The 22,159-nt window shown below is 44.2% G+C and overlaps 1 protein-coding gene across 3 annotated transcripts in view; it reads right to left on the bottom strand.

Moving 5' to 3' along the window:
* Window positions 1-21,507, bottom strand: part of SLC16A12 (solute carrier family 16 member 12) — a 95,228-nt gene extending 73,721 nt beyond the window's left edge. The window contains exons 1-2 of one of the 3 annotated variants that reach the window (XM_041742472.1): window positions 21,383-21,453; window positions 12,760-13,046 (exon numbers count right to left, since the gene is read on the bottom strand). The gene's annotated coding sequence lies outside the window, so the exon portion shown is untranslated. Of the gene's footprint in view, window positions 1-12,759; window positions 13,047-21,056; window positions 21,342-21,382 lie in introns of those variants that run through there. The other 2 variants (XM_041742469.1, XM_041742471.1) reach the window with 2 other exon arrangements.
* Window positions 21,508-22,159: the final 652 nt, after the last annotated feature.

Here is a 22,159-nt window from a genome sequence, read left to right as displayed (position 1 = left end):
GCTACCAAATCACATGGGTTGCCACAGACTGAGACCAACAGATGCTTATAAATATTAATTTGGCAGGGGATCAGGAATTCCCCAACTTCATATCCATTAGACCTCCATCTGTCCAAAGAAGCCAGCAATTGGCTCTCTCTTACCTCTTCAGCAAAAATTTTAAAAATGAGAAGCAATAGTGCCCAGCAAAACTTATAGAAAACGTGTGTTCTCCCCTTAACCAAAATTGGATCTGAGGCCAGAGTCAGGGGGGTCCCGTTAGGTAATAAGTACCTTACAGAACAGACTAGCACTTAGTTCATTTCTCTCTGATGAATGTTCTCAGAAGCAGCCCCACATCATTCAAAACAATAAATTTTAAAAAGGATACGGCAACCCTCTCTTTGAATAACAAATCTTATTAAATTATAAATACATCAAAACGGAGACACCTGGGTGGCTCAGTGGTGGGGTATCTGCCTTTGGCTCAGGGTGTGATCCCGCGGTCCTAGGATGGAGTCCCACATCAGGCTCCCTGCATGCTCCCTCTGCCTGTGTCTCTGCCTCTCTCTCTCTCTCTCTGTGTCTCTCATGAATAAATAAAATAAAATAAAATTTATAAATAAATAAATATGACTTATTTCTTGTGACTTCTTTTTTTTTTTCATTACTTTCTTTTTATATTAAATCTGTCCTACTGAAGTGGTAGGTCCTGGATTAGCCATGTTACATAAACATGGTCTTGTTTTTATCTGAGAAAGATTTTAAAATAAGGTGGTGACTTAACTTTGGTAAGAAGAAAACTGACAGGGCAGCCTAGGTGGCTCAGCGGTTTAGCGCCACCTTCAGCCCAGGGCCTGATCCTGGAGACCCAGGATGGAGTCCCATGTCGGGCTCCCTGCATGGAGCCTGCTTCTCCCTCTACCTGTGTCTCTGCCTCTCTCTCTCTCTCTCTCTCTCTCTCTCTCATGAATAAATTTAAAAAAGAAGAAGAAGAAAACTGACAAATAGTTAATGCAATGCCCTCTAATCCACAGTTGCTATCCCATCTAGAATTTTAAAAGTTCCCTGTAAAAACCCTATTAACCTAAGAAGGACCTCTCCCAATGGCTGGCTGCCTTCTCCATGCGCATATACACAATGGTGAACAGACAAACATGAAGCTGGCTTGCACCCTGTGGGGAAAGAGAGGAGGGAAAGTCCAGTGAGTGCTGGACCACATGGATTTTTCTAGGTGTGTCTAAAGAAAGAAGAGACATAAGCGGGTGAGTCATAGGCAGTGACCTGAGGAACACCATGGGGCCAGCAGGGTTGGGGGCAAGTGTGCTCTGTCTAACCTGAGAAGCTGAGCCCACACTCCAATTGTGGGCAGGCAGAGTGCTTTGCAGGGGGGTCCGCAGTCGTCCCCAGATGATTTGGGCCACCAAGGCCTGTGCCAGGTGGGGCCACGGTGCCAGAAACCAATGGCGAGCATGGAGGAAGACAAGCCGCCGGGTTGAGACACGGGAAGTGAGGGAGGAAGGTGATAGAAAGCCACACCCAGAGTCACTGACCGCTTCTCTTTTGAGAAGTCTGTGAGACATCTGGGTACAAGAAAGAAATGTTGAAAGAAAAGGAACAGTGATACCTTGTCCAGATGGAACATGATGAAGACGTGCAGCTGCTCCTGTGCCTCCCGGTACACAATCTGCCCTCAGCTTCAACTCCTTCTATCTCTAAGAGGCCCCAGACTTGGTTGTCAGATCTTAACCAGTCTTTCTCCTGTCGACCCGAAACCAGCACCGGGTGCTGACAGTTCAAATTTGAACTGTTCAACAGTCGCTTTGACTTTGCTTCAACATCTTGGCCCTCAAACTAGGCAGCCAGCACCATCAGGTCAAAACAAAACCACCATGAGAAGGTTCCCACAAAAGGTCACTGATAATTGATTAAAACACCCAGTCACAGGTACAGAGTCTCAACAGAAGCTGTGTTTCCTTATCACCTGCCCCCCCCCACCCTGTTCCCTCTCACTCCCTCAAAAACAAGCCAAAAAGCCACCCTTTTGCTGCCTGCACATAATTTAAAAAAAGAAAGGAATAATTATTGTAAACTGGACAACTCTCATTTGCATAAATGTAGTGATGTGCTCCATGAAAGGATTACTTTTGGCTCTTTCTGAACTGGTACATGTGTAATCCTTACTGCTTTGGAAGCACACGGGCTCTTGTGATGAAGGAGCCCTGAAACTCTTTGGAAAATTACAGAATATATAATTCACAGAATAGGAAGAAAGTAACTTTCCCTTTCAATTGTCATCAACTAAGAGGACCAGCCAAAACCTTGCTGAATAAACAGACAGCAAAAGGAGATTTCTTTGTGCTAAAAATCCAAATGGTGAAGGAAGGTGGCCTAGGGCCACATGCTGAGACCTGGTTATAATAGTTTCCTTCACCTCATCCACTACCAAGAGAGCCTGGTGCTGTTCCACTCTGCAGAGGAAGGAGTGGCAGCCAGGCCTGGAGCACTGGAGCGTCCGTGGACGGCCTTGACAGGAAGAGTGGCAAGGTGGTAATGTGCTGGGGCAGCGCTGAGTCCCAAATCAGCAAATATGAGAGCCCACGTTAAGGCTGCACAGCCAGAGGCAAACAAGTTACTGCCAACACCTGAATTTACACAGCTTGACTCTGAATTTCAGGCATCTTTAATTACACATAACATATATCCTTAATGCAGAAAAAGGAGAGAATAAAGCAAAAGGACGATAGTAAAAATCATCGACATCCTGCCATCCAATAGGCACTGCTTTTATTTGGAGTCAGTCCTTGGAGAAATTTTTTCAATATTATATATATGTATGTAAGTATGTATTTTTAAAAACAAAACTGAGACTTCACATCTATTACAATGACTATTATAAAAAACAAAACAGAACAAAACAAAATCAGAAAATAACAAGTGTTAGCAAGGACACAGAGAAAATGGAACCCTTAGTGCATTGCTGGTGGGAATGTAAAATGGTGTCGCCTCCATTGGAAATGATATGACAGTTCTTCAAAATATTAAAAAAAAATTATCATACAATTGACCAATTCCACTGCTAGATATATACCCCAAAGAAGTGAAAGCAGGGATTCAAACAGATATATATACATCCATATTATTCATAGCAGCATTATTCACAATAGCTAAAAGGTAGAAGCAACTCAAGTGTTCAAATGAATGAAGAAACAAAATGTGGTACAGATACACAATGAAACATTATTCAGCCTTAAAATCAAGGAGGTCTGACACATTTCAACATGGATGAACCCTGAAGACATTATGCTAAGTGAAATAAGCCAGTCGCATAGAGACAAATATTATCTGATTCCACTTATACAAGGTACTTAGAGGAGTCAAATTCATAGAAACAAAAAGAACAGTGGTTGCCAGGGGCTGGATGGACAAAGAATGGGGAGTCATGGTCCAATGGGTATGGAGTTTCAGTTTGAAATGATAAAAAAAAAGTTCTGGAGATGGATAGTGGGGATAGTGGCTCAACAGTATATGAATGTTCTTAATGTCACAGAACTATACTCTTAAAATGGTTAAAATGGTAAATTGTACCATACATACATATATATATATATATATGTATGTATGGTATAATATATATATTATACCATATATACCATATAATATACATGGTATATATATATATTTAATAAATAAATATATATTTATTTCACCACACTTCACAAAAATCTAAAACTTATCACTTTATCTGTAATTTGTTCTTTTCACTTAATTTGATACCATGAATGTTAACAAATATACTCTGATCATTCTGATAGCTACAAAGAATTTGTATGACTGCACCATGATTGATGTCACCAATCCTCTGTTGGTGGACAGTCATATTGCCTCTGATTTTTCTCTCCCAAAAAGATGTTGTAGGATTTAATCATGTGACACATCAGGTCACACTACATTCCCAATTAACCTTCCTTGGGCTATCCATGATCACAAATATTCTGAAAATCTTACACTTCAGTCAGAGAACCTCCAATTTGCTCACAATCAAAAATATGTATTAAGTATGAGTACCTTTAATATATTAGAATTATTCATATTTGTTATTAACTATAATTTAAAATATTCAGTACCTATGTACTTTCAAACTTACTACAGAAGAAAAAAGTGAGACAAGTTATTAATTGAACATGACACCATGGGCGATATTCAAAATATTTAACAAAAGGCTGTTAGTGCACCAATCCATCAGAAGAGAGGCAAGCTGAACAATGGGCCAGCCAGATCAGAGCTATTAGCCTGGCTTTTAGCCCTCCCAACCCCAAAGAAACCATTAAACTAGGAGTATGAGGTTGAATGGGAGTTCTAAAGTAGAAGTTTCTGAAGAGCCCCTATCTTTTATTGGTTGCCCAGAGGAAGAGGAGCATATTTGGAAAAAAGAGGAGCAAAACTCTAGACTGGCAAAGTGCGACATCCTGGGACCCTGATGTGGACAGACCAGGGGCTCTGTTGGTCTAGAGCCCAGGAGAGATCTGGTGTCCAGACGTATACTTGGTGTTGGGGCACAGCAAAGGTCATGGAGATATTACAGAATAGGCCTTTCAGACTTCTGTGGGTATCTCCTTAATTGCAGATTCAGATTCAGCAGATTCACATTTCTGACAAACTCACAAGTGAGGCCTATGCTGGTCCACAGACCCCAGTTTGAGGAGCAAGGTATCCTGATGGTGGGTGGAAGAGAAGAGAGAGCAGACTCTGAGGAACGCCAGTCCTTCAGGGAAGGTTAGAAAAAGCAGAGGCTGCAAGGAAATTGAGAAAGGTAAAGATAAATCCAGGAAAGCACAGGGTCAGACGTCCGAGAAGAAAGGGAAAAGCTTATCAAGCCTATCAACAGATCAGGTAAGACCCTAAGAAGAGGCACGGAGCCTGTCCTAGTCTGCTCAGGCTGTCCCCACAAAATACCACAGTCTGGGTTGGCTTAGACGACAGGCATTTATTTTACTGGAGTTCTGAAAGCTGGAAGTCCGAGAGCAGATTGCCAGCCGGGTGGGGCTCTGGTGAGAGCTCTCTTTGTGGCTTGCAGAGGGCCACCTTCTGGCTGCGTGCTCCCACGGCCTCCCTCGGCTCTTATCTCCCTTCCTCTTCCTCTAAGGATACTAATCCCATCCTGGGGCTTCCCTCCTCAAGACCTCATCTAGACTTAAACCTCAAAGGCCCCCTCTTCTAACACGGCCCCATTACGTGTTGGGGCTTCAATATATGAAGGGGAGAAACAAACACTGGCCTTCTAAAGTGCCCACGGGACTTTGTGTGAATTTAAAGGTGCCCATGAGATGTTTGGCCACGGTTTCAGTGGGTGATATGATCACTTGGGGCACATGGATTCACTAGAACAATCCAAGGCACTTCTGTAATAGGTGTGGTCATAAGGGCTCGCAGTTCCCCCCAGTCAAAAACGCTCCAGGTTGGGGATGCTGAGACCCTAGCTGGACAGGATTGCTGCCTCCTGGGTCAGCACAGCACCCCCGAAGTGCGAGAAAAACAGGAGCTCCCAGGCACACATGCCAACAAGCTCCCAAGACAGGAATCCAGCCCACACACATTCATGTCCTTAGTACCCGCTAAATTGCTAAAGACAGTCTCTCAAGGACAGAGGTCTCTTAATACCTGCCAGCAGCCAGCATTTTCTCTCTTCAAAACTATCAATCTGACCTTACTTTGGAAGCCCAGCAGAAGTTCCGTTTGTGAAAATGAGATAAAAGTACAGTCACAGATGCTTCCTATCCCCATTTTCCCACAAGCTCAAAGAAAAGGCACATGGTTTCCTAGGTCCAAGCTCCGGGCTTGTTATTCTAGTGACTTCATCAGAGCCACACTGCTAGGCAGAAAACCAGGCCCATGAGAGGACTGCTCCCTGTCGGGGGTGGGGGTGGAGGTGTTGGGGTTTCGGGGATGGGGGAGCCCCGAGCCAGGGAATCCGTCCTCTGTCCTCCGGGGTGCTCAGAAACTGCACAAGTCATCATCAAGCAGTCGTCACAATCAATATGAGGACAGGTGGAATTTTTCACAATGCTGCATTTTCCACGAAATAGCAAAACTAGAATGAACTAAACCAGGGCTGCCTTGTAGAGCCACTAATATTTTAGAATTGTGGTTATTTGGCAAATTAAGACAACAGAACAAGCAGAAGGCTGAGGCTTATATTGTAGTTACAGTCATCTCACTTATCCAGAAACATTGGCCATGTGAAAGGGCCTCAAAAACGAATAGAAAGAATGTTCTTAATTTGGCGAGATCCAGACACTCCCTGTTAGATCACATTCACGCTTGAGCTCCTAAAGACCGGGGATTTTGCAACCTCTGGTTTAAGTGCCATGACCGATCATTTACTCATAAACGGATACTGTAAATAACTGATAAGATTTCTTGTAGGAATATATGTATTCTCTCTGTGATCTTGTTTCTACAAGTTACTTGCTTAGCACCCTGTTTTTACCTGGCAAGGTGAATGCCTACCTTGTTTCCTACTCAATTATAAACTCCTTTAAACTTGTTATTAGGGCAAATTGGCTGAATCAAGCTGGAAAGGGAAATTTTAGCTCAGTGCCTGGTCTTTGCCCTTGGAAAGTTCTCCAAACTGAAGAGGAAGACAGTGAGTAACTGTTTTAAATCCCCTCGTACTACTTGGCAAATGACAGGAACTAAGTGGTGCTGTAGTTTCCCATTTGAATTGTAGCACTTCTTCTGGGTCAACATTCTGGCCAAGTTACAAGAGTTTTGTGGCCAATCTGATATTTCCAATAAGGGTCAGGAACCCACTGAATCCATGATAGGCAAACAGTTCTTGACAAGGCCTAATTCAAGAAAAATTCAAATGTTTAAGAGCCTTTTTTAAAAAAAATTCAAAACGAAAATCCTATTGGTAGAAGGGGGAGGTTAGAAATATCAAATGTAAACCTGATTCACTCACATGTAGAATTTAAGAAATAAAACAAATGAGAGTTGGGGGGGGGGGGGAAGGGAGAGAGGCAGGCCAAGACACAGACTTTTAACTCTAGAGAACTGATGGTCACCAAAAGGGCAGAGGGTGGGGGGAGGGGTGAAACAGGTGATGGGGATGAAGGAGGGCACTTGTGATGAGCACCAGGTGATGTAGAGAAATGTGGAATCACTATATTGTACACCTGAAACTAATATAACACTGTAGGTTAACTATATTGGAATTAAAATAATAAAAAAATAATGTAAATCTGAGATGTAAGAGAAAGTAGGAGAAGCAGTATGCCCTCCCGTTCCCTTCTGTAAAGTCTGAATTATTTTAGAGATAATTTTGAAAATTCAAATCTAGAAAAAGAAGCAAATAAAGAAGGTGCTATTTGAATGTAGAAAGATCTGGGTTGAAATTCAGGCTCTCCCACTGATTTGCTGTGTAACCAGGTAGGATGGGCGTCCTGGGGTCTCCAGTTTTTACTGCTGCCCAGGGTGGTACGGGCCCTCCCCCAAACAACTTGTCACTGCCAGAGCACTCTCTGTGTCCCCCTCAGTCCTGGTCACACTGTGTGGTCTACTGATGGTCCCCTCCAGAGTCCCACTCTTTTGCTTCTTCCTATTACCCACTTGACACACTTGTGTTTAAAATTAGCTGAGGAAATGTACACTGGGTGTTATTCTGTATGTTGGCAAATTGAACACCAATAAAAAATAAATTTATTATTAAAAAAAGGAAATGTACAAAGGACAAAATACAAATACAACTTGTATATGCTATGGTTGCAGCTACAATTTTTAAAAAATCTATTTAAGAATAAGGACAGTTCCTTCCTCTGACTTTCCATTGCTCACATAGCTTTATTCATCAATATATCTGATGGGGTAGGAAGAGGTGGGAAGAAGCATTTTTTAGGAACCATTGAGAGAATTACAAGGGAAGTCAAGTCATATGAATACAAGTCTTCATATTTCTACCACAACGCCAAAACAGATTCTCCATATTCATACTGCATCAGCAAAAAACCCAGTATATCTCACTTCATTGTCTGCAACAACCTACTTGAATATCGTCTAAGAGCAGAGTTCCCAGCATGAGAGCCAGAACTATGAATAAAAAGCAGATGTTAAAAAAAAAAAAAGCAGATGTATATCAAAGATAGACCTTCAGGGAGTCTGTCTCTTCAGGGATACCTTCAGGGAGGCAGACCAAGAAGCCTCAAGGGCAGTAACTCACATTAAGGAAAGGATGAACCAAGATGGACTAGTTTCTCCCCAGGACTTTACGACGAACCAATGAGAAGGAATGACATAGACTGGATTTCCTCAAAATCCAGCATAGGCTGAGCCACAGAAACACTGTTTTTATTATAATTGCAAGGGGGACCTGGGAAAATGTAAGTTGGATGGGGTTTTAGAACAGTTCAAAATATTTTATGATCCCAGACAGATAAAATATAGAACGAGAAAACGCATAATCCCCAAATAACTCTAGTGTGTCATTTTCACAATTCAAAAACCTTCCATGTGGCTCAGCAGTTTAGCACCGCCTTCAGCCCAGGGCATGATCCTGGAGACCCAGGATCGAGTCCCACGTCAGGCTCCCTGCATGGAGCCTGCTTCTCCCTCTACCTGTCTCTGCCTCTCTCTCTCTGTGCCTCTCATGAATAAATAAATAAAATCTTTAAAACAAACAAACAAAAAACCTTCCATGAATCAATCGGGCAATCCATATAAAAAGTTTCAAACCCGTTGGCCTAGATTCTCCCTTTCAGGGGAACTATCTTAAGGACAGAAACCAAAATATGGGAAAAGTTCACTTCACAACAATGTTCAAAGCAGGGTAATTTGCAACAACAACAACAAAAAATGACGCCCCACCACCTACTGACTTCACTCACCACCTCCTGACTTCATTACCTGATGGATCTCCTGACCACTAAGCCTCAATACAAATGCAAATCCAGGCTTGACTTCTTCATGAGGCTCAGAGACAATATAGACAAGCATCTAATAAACATTTGTAAATCCCTCTCATATTGCTAAAGCATAAATATACAAAAAAAAACTTATGTTTGGGAAATACAGGAACAAGGAAAAGAAGAGTATCAAATATTCTAAAAGCACTTGTACACCTGTGTATTGCAAATCCCTGGTGAGGTGAACCCTGAACTAGTTAGCTAAAGACCATCATCCGCAGACAAGGGAGCAATTGTCAGAGGCCCCATAGCCAGCTTCCACTACTGGGTCACACAGGCCAAAAAAACTGAAACGCATAGGTGAACTGAGCACCACCCCCTTCTCTGTCCCTAGCCTTACAGTTCCAGATCTCAGCTTAACAGAGATCAGAAATAAAGCATTTAGTAGAATGCCTTGAGTATGATGGTTGCTTAATATGTGTTTAGTGAGTAATAAAGAAAATGCATCAAAGCCCATAGCAAGTGCCTGGGTCACATAAGTGCTCAGTAAATGGAACTGTTATTTGCATCATCGTTAATCATCATCATTGCTAAATGACAAATTAGCTCCTTAACATTTATATAAAGTGTTTTCCAGACCACGATGATCCTCTAAGAGAAAACAGAAGCTCACAGAAGCCGGTGATTTGCCCGAGTTCATACTGCCAGCAAATGCTGAAGTGGGGCTTGACCGCCATCCGAGGCTTGTTACCCTTGAAAACGCTGGAAATTTATAACCATGGCCTCAAGCCTTCTATCATGGACGTGATTCCCAACATCCAGTCCATCCCAAGTGGTTAATCAAGAATTACAGCAATCCTGTTGGGCCTGCCAGTCATGGACTGATTTAAGGAAAGGGCAGTGACCCCATCTTTGCCAGGGATAAGGAAGTCTTTTGGGAGCTTCTGGGAAAGATTTCCTCACTACTGAGAAGGCACGAAGATGCAGCTTCTCCCCCTCCACTGGATGTTTCCTATCTCCTTGTGACTCTTTGAATAATTGTAGCCATCTGGGAACCACAAGGGCAATCAGGTTGAGAATGAAACCAACACATGGCAGGGACAGAGCCAAGAGAATCACAGAAAAATAACATCAGAGCCCAAATGTTCTGCTCCCAGACTTTCTGCTAAATGAAGAAATCCTTTTACTTGCCAGTGAAGCCAGTCCACGTTGGGGTTTCTGTTCCTTATACCCCAGAACAGCCTACCTGATTCACTATCTACACATGCCACTCACATGCATATCATGCCCAGCACACATATTCTGTCCCTAGGCAGTAGTTCCATGTCTTCACGTGTGGGGCTGCTGAGCTTACATCAGATCTAATTTTGATTTCCTGAAATCCTGAATGGGCAGAAGAGAAAAGCAGACAGTGGTATGCACAGCTGTGGAGGCAAAGACACCACACTGAGTCCTCATTTAAGTTTCTGGCCCCTCTCCCATGACCCCCACCTCCACAGATCACAACAAAGCTCAACAGCTGGAAGCCTGATGATCTTCAGTTGCTTCTCTACCCACAGAGTGCTGTACTGCACATTCCCAGAGAAAAGAAAGATGGGGGAGAAGGAAGAAGAAGAGGAGGTTTCATCTGAGCGCACACAGTCCTTTCTTTCCATGGTGATAATGATGATTTGGCTAAAGCATCTGAAGTTGCTTGTGAAACGTAGTTTTTGCCAACGGATACTTGCAAGTTATTTTTTCAAAAGCTACCATGCAAAATAGAAGCTATTCAACCATTTTTTTGACAATGTTCTATTGAGACTATCAGATGATATTTATTGCATGCCAGAGATCAGCCAACCTTTTGCATCTTTTCCGAGAACCATAACATGCTTGGGTTGTAGCTTTCTAAAGTCCAGAGCAGTCCTTAGGGCTACTGGGCACCATCTTCCAACAAGAATCAGAGTATAGTAAACACATGCCCAACATCTCTGCCAATCTCAGCCTCAATCTTGACCTCATCACATCCTATAAGATTCACCTCCAGGGGATCCCTGGGTGGCGCAGCAGTTTGGCGCCTGCCTTTGGCCCAGGGCGCGATCCTGGAGACCCAGGATTGAATCCCACATCAGGGTCCCGGTGCATGGAGCCTGCTTCTCCCTCTGCCTATGTCTCTGCCTCTCTCTCTCTCTCTGTGACTATCATAAAAAAAAAAAAAAAAGATTCACCTCCATTCAATTTCAGCCCTGTATTCCCCAAGTCATCAACCAATGGTCACCTGCACCAATCCTCACTTTTGAAATCTACGGTAGTTGTGAGATGTTAGTATCCCTCCCTAACCCCAACCTTCTCTCCTCCACAATTCCCTAACTCTTCTTGCACCTGGTTTCCAACCTCCTTGAGCTCCCAGGGCCCTGGCCTCTCCCATTCCCTTAGCTTGCCTGCTCCTTAGAGACTGGAGCTTGTTCTCCATCATGTCAATTGCTCTCTTTTTGACACCCCCACTCCTTCCAAGCCACCAATCCCCAATTTTGAATCAATCTGACCATCCAAATATTTCAGTTCCTATAACTGGTAAGGCAAGTTTTGCCAGAGGAAGTCTCTCAACCTTGCAAATTAAAGGCGCAATGATGATTTCCAACCCAAACTAAATGCGTGGAGTGACTCAGCAACAACACTTGTACCTGTTCCACATGCACACTGCTTATTCAAGATCTTAAGTACTCTACGTACTCCACAGCAGGATGGGGACCAGCTTGAAAGGCATCCTGGTCCGGCCTCTGAACAGCTGCACAACCTCCGGCAAGATGTTTAGCCCATCTCTGCTGTTGTTGTCTCATTTGTAAAATTAGGATGATCACTCCATCCTCACATGACTGTTGCAAGAACTCAGAGAGTTAACATACATAGTGGTTTTAACAATGCTTAGAACATATAAAATGTCCCCAAGATGCCAGTTACTAGTTTGTAGAGAAAACATGGGCTGGTTTTTTTTTAAGATTTTATTTATTTTTTCATGAGAGAGACACACACACACACACACACACACAGAGAGAGAGAGAGAGAGAGAGAGAGAGAGAGGCAGACACAGGCAGAGGAAGAAACGGGCTCCATGCAGGGAGCCTGATGTGGGTCTCCAGGATCATGCCCCGGGCTGAAGGGCTGAAGGTGGCACTAAACTGCTGAGCCACCCGGGCTGCCCACGTGGGCTGTTTATTTTCCATTTTTTCCTTCAGCTTTATTCCTCCAGTTCATCCCTATCCACATGCATCCTTAATCCCTTTTGTTCCCTTGACAAAGAAAGACGCTCCCTTTTGTATTTTAATTTCTCAGGTGAGTCTCCCCTCTCCTGGATTCTCTATTTTGAACCTAGACCTTTACACTGGATCCTCTTTAGCCTATAAATTTCCCCAAATATCTCTCACCTTGAAAGCAGGAAGGAGGAATGCAAGAGAGGAAAGAAGGGAAGAGGATTGAAGACGGGAAGACGGCCCCACACCGGTCAACCCTGCCTGCCTCCCAGCAGCCCCCACTTACCTTCTTCCCTTCACAAACCCAGCCTCTTAAGGACCCGTCTACACTCTCCTCATCTCTTTTCTCATTCCCACCTCAATGGAATGGAATTTGCCTCCACCCTCCCCTAACTCAAGCTGTTTTTAAGCACCAGTGACTCCTAACTGCCCGTGGTAACTCTGCCATCCTTCATCAGTTGACCTCTCTGTAGCATCTGGCACTCCCTCATTATTGAAACTCTTTCTTCCTTGAATTTCCATGACAGGAGTCTTCCCTATTTATTCTTCTTCCCTATAGATCTACACTTCTTGCTAGATCCTTCTTTCTCTGACCACTCATTAGATGTTCTGTCATTGATTCATATATTCAACAAACATGGAACACTTACCACATCTCAGGTACCATGACAGCTGCTGGCCCGAGCGAAGCAGCAACAGTTGAAGCACAACTCCAGAAGGCACTCTTCCCAGTGAGGCGCATCTACTCAGACACATGAGTGGTGCTTTCTGGAACTGCACAAGGATTTTATCTCTGACCCATCTCACGTCTCTCTATAAACACTCTCCCTGATTATTTCCAAACACAGGACTTGAACCGCGAACAATGGCAGTGACATTGGAAAGAAGACATAGTCCCTGCCCTCTCTTTTGGTCTAGAAAAAGATCAGCATGTAACCTGAGGGAAAAAGAAAGGTACAATGACCAACATGTGCCCAGGGTATAATGTGAACATACCCTAATTATTCTCCACAATTTTTTGACCCATTTCACACTTCATTCTTTATATGTTCCTTGGGTAATTACACCCAATTATGTCTCGTTCGTCCAATCCTGTCATGTTCAACTGAGCCTATTAGCTGATGATGTCCACACTTGGATTGCTCGCCCAGAATATCAAATTGCCTATCAGACATCTCCACCAAATGCCCTAAAGGTCATCAAGCACCAAGAAATATAAATAGGAATAAAGTAGAAGTCTTCATCATGAGGCAGGAACCTTACTCCCCATCTGTACCATTTCAACAGACCCCTACCTCATCACCTTCTTGGACCTTTCTTCAAGCCTCATTCAGAAATGTGTGTTTGAGACACAAGCTAATTTTATCACCAAACCCCCATTCCCACCCCCACTCATCTGTTTAAAAGCCTTCAAGAACTCCTCTTAGCAGCCAAAGCAAAACCGAAACTCCTCTGTGTGGTACATCAAGACCCTGAATGATCTTGCTCCTGCCAGTTCCTCTGATCCCATCTGGCTTCCAGCCACATGTTCGCCCTGCAGGTCAGCTACACCTAACCCCCCTGAAGAACCACACGAGTCTTTCAGTGCCCAGTGTTACTTTCCTACCTCAGCGCCTTTGTACAAACTGTGCCTGCTGCCTAGAATGCCCTTCCTCAGGTTTTTCACCTGAGGAAGCATTAAGTACCTGACAGCATTAAGTACCTCTGGCTCTGAACCAAAGCAAGTGGTCACTTAGGTGACTCATCACCATGCCCTAACTACTTGTCCACACATCTGCCTTCCCTAGGAGACTGTAAACCTTTGGGTAAGACCCTGTCTATTCCCTGTGGGCCTTCAGCACCTGACACAGTGTCTAGTACGTGCTGGGTACTCAGCAAACATTTGCCTGATGAAAAGGTAAATTCACTGAGTTATTTTAACATTGCTTAATCCCAGTATTTTTTATTAGAGGCTTTAAAAGTAACTAATTCTATTTTATCTCATTCAAATGTCTCTTCCAAGCTTAAAACAAAAAATTTTTAAAAACAAAACTGAAACTTTACCTTAACACGGCCTGTATTTGCTGCTAATTAGATATATGATCATGCAAAAATTTGTGAAGAAAGCAGAATGTGCCAGAATGATTCTGAAACGCCAACTCAGATGCATCAGCTATTCAATGTCATTTGAAATTTTTTTAATTTTTAAAATTTTATTGATTAAGTAGGCTTCATGGAGCCCAACACAGGGCTTGAACTCACTACTCTGAGATCAAGACCTGAGCTGAGATCAAGAGTCAAATGTTTAGCCAACTAAGCCACCTAGGTGCCCTCTAATGAAATTTGAAATTTTTTTTTTTAATTTTTTATTTATTCATGATAGTCACAGAGCGAGTGAGCGAGCGAGCGAGAGAGAGAGAGGCAGAGAGAGAGGCAGAGACACAGGCGGAGGGAGAAGCAGGCCCATGCACCGGGAGCCTGATGTGGGATTCGATCCCGGGTCTCCAGGATCGCGCCCTGGGCCAAAGGCAGGCGCCAAACCGCTGCGCCACCCAGGGATCCCGAAATTTGAAATTTTAATTAGACCTTAATTTCTCATAAAATTAGAATATATGGTTATCTAAGGTTTATCTTTTTTTAAAGCTTTTTTTTTATTTTTTTAAATTTTTATTTATTTATGATAGGCACACAGTGAGAGAGAGAGAGAGAGGCAGAGACACAGGCAGAGGGAGAAGCGGGCTCCATGTAGGGAGCCCGATGCGGGACTTGATCCTGAGACTCCAGGATCACGCCCTGGGCCAAAGGCAGGTGCTCAACTGCTGAGCCACCCAGGTGTCCCTAGAACTTATCTTTTTTGAATGTGGAAGGAGTCAAATGAAAGAAGTAAAAACAAGAGGGAAAAATATGTGGTGCTTAATTTTTTGATACAATGACCCTTATCACTGGAACTCCCTAATTATTAAGTAAAATATTTTTGCCAGTGTCTTATTTATGAACATTTATTTATTCTTTACCATGGTACTTTGATTTTTTTCTGAGAGGGTTTATGAGTTTATAAATTATGTTAACAGGCTGTTGCCTATTGAGACTTGTAACAAATCTGCCAAACAGCTGGCCAGCATTGAAGTTAGGAACTGTGTCAAAGAAACAAAATAAAGCTTCAGACCCCTTAGAATGGGGACTTACCTGAGGTCTCACTGGGACCATACTCAGAACCTGGCAGTCACCACTTTAGTACCACAAGTTTAGAATGAAGACCTGGAGTGAGGTGCGGGGGGTGGAGTCCATGTTTTTAAAAACCAAGAAACCATAATGCTTCTTAATAAATCACTGCATGCCAAAAACACAGCAATGGCTCTCTCAGTACCAAATCCATGAGGCAAACACTCAAGTTTATCTTCTCGTTCTGTACATCAATACACATATAGAAGGAGCCCTCTAGGATGTAGGGTATTCAAAGAAAGAGAAAACTTCCTTGGCTGCTTTCCACAGCCTATGCTCCGACCCTACCCCATACCCCCACCCCCACTTGTATACACTCAGGCTCCAGTTCTTTTGACAATTATGCCCAAGCATATGTGGGGAAATAGCAAACTAAAGAGAAAACTTTATTGACCAAAATGTGAGTACAGAGGGTACCTGACCCAGCACAGCCATTCTTCAGAATTTTATCTTTGACTCACCACACATCTCTCTATCAACACTCTCATTGGGTGGTTACCTCCATACACACAGGACTTACACTGACTCTCTATGCTAATAACTCCCAATCTATGCTTCTTGCCCAGAATATCTAACTGCTCTTTGGCTCTCTCTCAGGCACAGAGGATATAAAGTTAATAAGACCAATGTCTTCCCATGCATTTTCAACACAGGTGCACAGTAGTATTTTGAAATAATTAGGAACTACCAGAATGACATAACCAAATTTGGCAGGGAAAGGGAAACAGAAACTTACAAACACGTGGCCCAATCATTTACAAACCTATTTGCACCAAGAAATCCATTGTTCAGATAAAATCTTACTTGGAAACCCAAAATGTGAAATCTAGAATAGCACACCTGCTCAGGTTACAGAAGAGATCACCCTAAAGAACCCCACGCTGGATGAAGGACATCTTTCCCTGCATTGTCCCCATGTCCCTAACAGCTCCCGAGATTCTTTGAAAACTCACAGAAATCTGCAAAACAGAGTTCAGACTGCTCAAATCCACCACAGTGCTACTTTTAATACAAAAATCAAAAGTGAAAATACATTTGGGGATATCTAACTGGTAACAAGGGGTAAGAATTCCCATTACTATGTAAAATAAGAACAAATGACATTAAAAACAAGATCACTTCTAAGAAGTCCACTAGATCAGCATTTTTCACTTTGTCTATCACGGTACCACATTTCTCAAATACAATAAAAGTACTTGTACCTTAAAGTTACTTGTGGAAAAGCCTGAGTACAAAATCTTTCTGTATTTTAATATAGTTTTCTAATCTTTTACAGCTTTACCACATCTCAGCAGTAGTAAGCTGTTTGTTGATGTTGCCCTTTCTCTTTTTAGCTTCATTGTCTTTGGAATAGGGGTTGAGATAAAATTTCTATTTTAATCATTTTAAAGGCTACAGTGGTTTTTAGTGCACTCACATGTTATAAAGCCATCACCACCATCTAATTCTAGAACAAAGCCATCATCCCAAAAAGAAATGACGTACCCATTGCCAGTCATGATCAATTTTCCTCGGCCCCACACCACGCCAACCACGGACATACTTTTGTCTCTATGGATTTGCCTATTGTGGACGTATCATACAATCTGTGGTCTTTTGCACCTGGCTTCTCTCACTTAGCATAATGTCTTCATGGTTCATGTTATAGCATGTGTTGACATTGTTTTTCGAAATAACTTACTTTTATGCGCCTATGGCAATCAATTTAGTTTTTATAGAAAAGCATTCTTTGGCATTTACCTTATGTAAATGTATCATTGTATCACCTTATGTAATATTTCATTAAACTGCAAAATTATAATGGCCAGTGCTACTGGAATACACAGGACTATGAGCAAACGCTACTATAAGCATGCACAAGAGCTCATAAAAAAGCAAAATACACCAATTTACTGTGATGATAGCTATTTGCCACAGTGACCTCTGTGATCTAAGCAACAACCAGGAGGGGTTTCAGAGGGAAGGAGAGTACTGGCTAACCCTGAGTTGTTGGTTGTTCTTTTTTCCTTTAAAGATTTATTCATTTATTTTAGAGAGAGAGAGAGAGAGAGGGTAGGGGGAGAGGCAGAGGGAGCACGAGAGAGAATCCTGAAGCAGACGCCCGCTGAGTGTGGAGCCCAACGCAGGGCTCAAGGTGATCGGGTCCCCAAGATCAGGACCTGATCCGAAACCAAGAGTTGGCCACTTAACCAACTGAGCCACCTAAACATCCCAACCCCGAGTTATTTTAGTGTGGGTCAGTACTCTATTACCCAAGACGGAGGGCGAAGCAGGCAGACAGTGCAGAAGTGATAAGTGTTTATCATGCAACCCAACACAGCTTTACCTGGCCCCTAAAAGGAACTCTTTGATAGTTCTTCAAAAAAAAAAAAAAAAAGCAAAGGTATGTTCCCATAAAGACAGATATACCCTCCTGCTTCTAGGAAGCTTTACCATCCTACTACCTGTCTTTCAAGGAGAAGCTCAAGCACGTCTTCCCCGAACCTTGTACTCCTCACAGCATCCGCAGGCTCTGCATGCTTTCTCTCCTCCCCTTTAATTTCCAAAGTACTTACCTACCTCATGGTGTTCACAACCTGTCTTATAGCTAGTCATACAATGTCTTTTTTTTTTCCCATACGAGGCTGTAAGCTATTGCAGAGGCAGGTTCTGTGGCTTTATATCCCCTATTGCCACCAGCATGGAAAAAGAGGTGCTCAAAACCCCATCTTCATACAAATATATAAAATAAGGAGAAGTTCAATAAGTATTTATTATTTATTAAGTAAACAAAGAAGGAGCACATTAAATAATTTATTTAGGTGTGTGTGACTTCCTATGTGGCTACAGCAGCTCACCCCATCCATCAATGTGGGATAAAAGAAGAGGGAAAGCGGAGATGAGCATCTGATGGGGCAACATGGTGGCCAGCTGAAGGCAATCAACTAATCTGGGTCCCTAGCAGCCATCAGAAATCATGACTTTCGGGATGCCTGGGTGGCTCAGCAGTTGAGCATCTGCCTTTGGCTCAGGGCGTGGTCCCGGTCCAGGGATAGAGTGCCACATCGGGCTCCCTGCGAGGAGCCTGCTTCTCCCTCTATGTCTCTGCCTCTGTGTGTGTGTGTGCGTGTGTGTGTGTGTATGTGTGTCTCTCGTGAATATTTTTTTAAATAAAAAAAAACAAAAGAAAAATCGTGACTCTTCTCCAAGTGTTTAACAGAGACCATATTCAAATAGGACATTGTTAGATAATGACACTTTCTGACATCCTTTGATGTCGAACAAATTAAAAACAGAAAAATCTTGGTACTCAAAATCTCCCAACATCAAATGTGGATTTGATTTTTTCTCAATTAAATTATTATACTCTACCACTTTAATGGGTGAGTTTTGAGATATCCTACCAAGGTTCTCAGAAGCAAATAGCTTCCAAATTAGCGATTTTTAAAAGCAAAGCAATAGGTTAGGTAAGGAATGCATAAACAACCACAAAAGCTGCACTGAATACTTTTTTTTGGCTGTATATGACTGAAAAACTGCCAAGTTCATTTTGATAAGCCTTTGTTAAAAACAATAAACATGCCTAAGCTTGCAAACCATGCCATTTTGAAGAAAAAGCAGTTGAGGGAACTAGAAAAATGCTTAAAACTGGAATGTCTGAATAAAACCTTCCGTGGTAACGGATTTACCGAGAAGCCACAACACTGTGAGGCCTGGGGATGCGGAGGGGAGTGGGGGACAGAATGTAAAGTGAGAGAAAATGAAAGCAGAACACCATCTTCATAAATAAATAAGAAGCTCCATCTCACACATTGGTACAATTACAGTATGCAACACTAACATGGCTAGCGCTCACACTATCAAGAACACGAATTCTCCCACACTTCATTAAGTTTAATGTCAGCACAATGATGGCCCTGCACTAAAGGAAATATAATTTAAGGGTCTCCAAACGAACATACATAAAATAGACAACTGTGGGACCCGCTCTTCATGTACAGGAGGATATACATTCATAGGAGTCAAAGTACTTTATATGAATTCCCTTCTTTTGTTTGTTTTCAGTGATTATAAAATCAGCAGGATCAGGGGATTGGAAGGAAGATAATTTGGAATATTTATGTTCATTTCCCCACTTTAGGCAAAACCAAAATTCTCTTCTATCTGCCAAACAAAATCCAGAAAAAATTCCAATGAATGAATCACAACTTGAGCTCCACAGAAACAAACTTCGTTGCTGTGTTGGCGGATAGATCCCAAATGCCCAGAACAGCACCAGGCACATAGTAGGCACTATATAATATAGTAGGTGAATAAATATCTCTGTTAAATTGAACTAAACTGAAAAACATAAACAATGTGCAATGCCCAAAATGCTGAAGAAGTCAGCTTAGTGTTCCCATCTCAGCTCTGTTATAAGTTCATGCTGTTCATCATGGCACACAAATGATCCTCATATAAACCCCTTTTCTCAAATTGGCCCCGAAGTCATACATTGTACCTTTTACTCTAACCAGTCATCACCACAGGGAGCTGAGATTCCAAGGAGAGATGGAGATAAACTGAGCCCACCTGTTTTGAGTACCTTTCTTCTCTGGATATTCATCTAGGATGTATCTGCATATTTATTCATCATTGTTCAAGAATGCAAATATTATTTAAAATTAAGGGTTTGTAATTTTAAAACTGTACTACAGAGGTGGTTTGACTAAATCACCTCTCAATTATTTCAAAACACCACCAGTTAAAATAAATAAATAAGAACAGGAAAATGATATCATTCCAGGTGATTCTACTTATATCCTTTTTGTTCAAAATGCCTAGAAGCAAGATGCTTTGAAAGCAGAACTAAGTGGAGAGGAGAAGGCCTGGACTGTGGTGTTGCTTCCATCACCAACGAACAGTATGAGTTTAGCCAATCCTTGCCAACCGGCATCTGAGCTTCCTGGCAGGCAAGGTAAAGGGTTTGAGTAGAAGATCCCTAAAGCCCTTCTCAATTTCCAAGATCCTGTGATTATGTGACCAAATCTAGTCACTTATTTATGACTCTTTATTTTCATCATTTATTTCGTTAACAGACATACTTCGGGCACCTGGGGAGAGTCAGACACCATTAGCCTAGTTTGGCAGGGAGACAAACTGCAGGATCCGTTGATGATTTTAAAAGCTAGTGATCTCGGGTATCTGTGGAGACAATGTGTTTCTAAATTTGTCAGGCCTTCCACCTCCAAGCAAATGGTGGGTACTCCTAAGGGGATGGGGTAACTGGATGATGGGCAGTGAAGAGGGCATCTCTTGATGGGATGAGCACTGCGGGTTATACTATATGTTGGCGAATTGAATTTAAATTTAAAAATGTAAAAAAAAAAAAATTGTCAGACCTTGTCTTTCTTCTGGGTTAAGCTGGCTACGCCTTTAGAGTGCCGAGCTCTCAGCAAACAAGTTGGATGAAACAATTTGAGTCCCATCAGAATGGAATGGTTTAACCAGTGTTCTGGTAGGTTCCATCTGACTCAACATATGGGGGGGGGGGGGCGGGGAGAGTTGTAAGATGGTCAGAAAGCTGAGTTGTGGAAACGGAAGGCTAACCAAACAGCCCCAGGGCTTTAAAATTTTGCTTGCCAACACTTGTCCCTACGTCTGCACTGCAGGTATCAGGGCCCTCCTTGAGGACAAGAAACGGAAGAGAAATTAAGTTCAGTAAATTGAGGGTTCTGAAGGCTGACGTGTCGTTGGTGCATCGCACACGATAAATACAAATTATTACCTGAGGCAGAAGATTCAAGACACCGACAGCCCAGTCCAGCGGAAAAGCAGTGTCTGTCCCACCGGGAAATGTGCCCTTGGGAAGCAGCGCGGGATCAGAGGCGCCTCCTCTGCAGCCACCTGCCCGGACACTGCTGGGCGCGGGCCCGACACCCACAGGACAGGTGGGCACGGCCCCGGGCGCCCTGAGCCCCCGCGCCGGGGAACCGGCGGAGGAACGGCCGCCCGCGGGAGCCCAGCCCGGCAGCCCAGCCCGGCCGCTGCCGCTGCCCCTTCCCCTTCCCCTTCCCCTTCCCGCGCCCGCGCCCGCGCCCGCCGCGCCCTTACCTCGCTGGACCGCTGGATCCCCGGCGGCGGCGCGCGGACATGCCCCCGGGCGCCCCCTTCCCGGGCCGCAGCCGCCGCGGTCCGCGCTTCCGCGGGGCGGGGAGCGCTCGGGGCGGCGGCGCCGGCGGGCTGGGGCGGGGGCCCGCGGGCGGCGCGGGAGGGGGAGCGGCGCGGGGAGGAGCCCGGCGCCCGGACCCCGGACCGCGCCGCAGGTTCGGCCCCCGCCCGCCAGCGCCGCGGCGGACCCTGCCCCGCGGGCCGAAGGGGCTTCTGGCGGGGGTCGGCTCTGGGCGGGGCGCGGGGCGCGGGGCGCGGGGCGCGGGGCGCGGGGCTCTGCCCGCGGTGTCCCGCGGTGTCCCCAGCCCGCCCGCCCGCTCTGGGACCGCCCTCCGCTCCCGGGTCCGCCGCGACCCTTAGCAGCCGGGGGCGAGCGGAGGGAGCTCCGCGCTCTCCCGAGGAACCTCTCCCCGCAGGTCGGCGAGCAAGGTCTGCAGAAGGCGGGCAAGGGGCGCCCTTACACGCTGTCCTGCAGGGACGCGCCTTCCGCCGCCCACAGCTCGGGAAACTGAGGCTCCAAAGTGTTCGTCTAAAGCGTGATGTCTCGGAGTTAGATGAAGCTGGACTCAACGCTCCTGAAGCGCCGTGACCTTGAGCAAGTTAAGCCCCTGAGCCTCACTTTCCTCTCCTGCGAAGGGACAATAGTCACAGTCCCTGTGTGTGCGGCGCGGGCCCAAGAAGGAGGTGCAGGTGCTGGGCGCGTAGGACGCCCCCGGGGCC

Source organism: Vulpes lagopus, chromosome 2 (genome assembly GCF_018345385.1).
Source record: "Vulpes lagopus strain Blue_001 chromosome 2, ASM1834538v1, whole genome shotgun sequence".
Classification (NCBI taxonomy): domain Eukaryota; kingdom Metazoa; phylum Chordata; class Mammalia; order Carnivora; family Canidae; genus Vulpes; species Vulpes lagopus.
Note: the sequence above shows the minus strand (reverse complement) of the source record. Positions and strands in the feature narration are given on the sequence as shown.